The sequence below is a fragment of the Rattus norvegicus genome, chromosome 5, assembly GCF_036323735.1.
Source record: "Rattus norvegicus strain BN/NHsdMcwi chromosome 5, GRCr8, whole genome shotgun sequence".
Lineage (NCBI taxonomy): Eukaryota > Metazoa > Chordata > Mammalia > Rodentia > Muridae > Rattus > Rattus norvegicus.
The window spans coordinates 27073164-27075000 of NC_086023.1; positions in this window are offsets into that span (position 1 = coordinate 27073164).

Here is a 1837-nt window from a genome sequence, read left to right on the forward strand (position 1 = left end):
CCTGGGCTTGGGTGGTGGCTGAGATCTGAAGACTGACAGATCTCCTGTGCTCACACAATCTGGGCCAGCTCTTACATGCTTCCCCGGGCAGCAGCTCAGACTGGTGACATCCACGTCTTCCTGTTTCTCTTTCTCTCCCATCTCTCCACCAACGCTGATCTTAACGCACCCCGGTCTCTGGGTGTCTTCAGTGTGGTGCCAGGTGGAGGGTTGTCTCTGGTGTGCTCTGCTGGCCCAGGCCAGTTTTGCTTAGTTTTTAAGGCAGGGTCTTATTCTGTAGGGGGCTCACACCACCATGTTCCCCATGCCGGCCGTGTTACAGGCATCAGCTGGCTTGCTGGCAGCCCTCTCTAACTGCCACCAAATGCAACTAATACAGTGAAAGAGAGTGCTGGAGTTTGAGACTAGACCGAGAAGAGGATCAAATGACCTTTACGGCTTATCATAACCTTGAGATTAAGCCGCATTTCACGTTTCAAATTTCCCCTTCTCCGTACAAATTTAACATGCCACACTGCACTGGAACCTTATCAGCAGAAGCACCATGTGGACTTGGTGCTGGCTGTTTGGGAAGGGGTGTGCTTGCAGACGCAGGAGACTGGGATGGGTTCAGGACCTGTGGCTACCTCACTGTTAATGACTCACTTCTTAGGAGCTTAGGAAAAACCTTTCTGCCTCTTTGTTTCCATTCATATTTCATGGACACAGGCACCAGCCTCTTCCTTGCAGGGAGTTTTGAGAGCTTAATTAAATATTTTCAAGGTTTCCCTGTGATCCAAGATAAAAGGTTCCTAACACGAGCACAAACACCCAGGAGCTGCTTGTGGAGGTGCAAGCCTGAGATTGCAGTGCCTAGAAGGCTAAGGCAGAGAGATTGCCAGGGGTTTAAGACTAGCCCAGCCTAGGTGTCCAGTGAATAGCAAACCCGTCAGGGTTATGGCGCGAGGCACCTCAAAACTCACAATGCCACAGAACCCTGGAACTCTCTTTAGTACCTGTGGTAACTGTCTGCATCACTTGCTAACGAGTGTGTGTCCATGTGTGCCTATGGGAAAAGAGAAGCGGTACACTGAGTGAAAGGGAAGGGGGCAAGCCAGTGTGCTCCTTGTGGTAACTCGGAAATACTTGGAAGACCGGGCTGAGTGTCCAGCATCCCCCTTCCCCTCATCGTGGACCCCAGCAAGCTGCATTTCCCAACTGGAGAAAGCATGAACTTTGACCCCAGAAAACAGCAGATAGGACCAGAGTCTTATCCAGGCATTAGAGTGGTTTTTGGTGGCTTAGTTTCCCTTTCATGGTTCTCTCAGCTCTAACCCCTCAGGATAGCCTCCGCCCTTGTCCCCTGCATTGGCCCAGAGTTTATGGGGAGCATGTGGGGCACCCGGCCTCCTTTGGGTTTCTTCCCAGCCCAGGGCAGACCGAGGAGCTGGCCAGTTGTACTTCACTACCGATCTCCAGGGCAGCAAGACCTCCTTGGTGATGTTATTGTGAGGTTGTGCGTGGGTATGGCTAGGGTTCTGTGTCAGCATGGGCATGTGTGCTCTCGCCTAGGTGACATCTGCCCTCTGGGATATCACAACAACCCCTTCTTTTGCTGTGGTACTATGGGAAGATCCTTCACCACCCAGGTCCACAGAGAAGTGACTCCATTGTGCCAGTTGGAGACACTGTGGGAGCTGTGTTGAGATCACACTGGGCTCTGTTGTCAGTGACTCCTCACTGCCCAAAGAGACTCCATTTTGCAAGGAACATTTCCTCCATTTTACGAGCAGTGTTTTACTCTGCGTTGAGGAGGACAAAGGACTTTATCTGTGTGGACATGTGAAGGGCACCATCT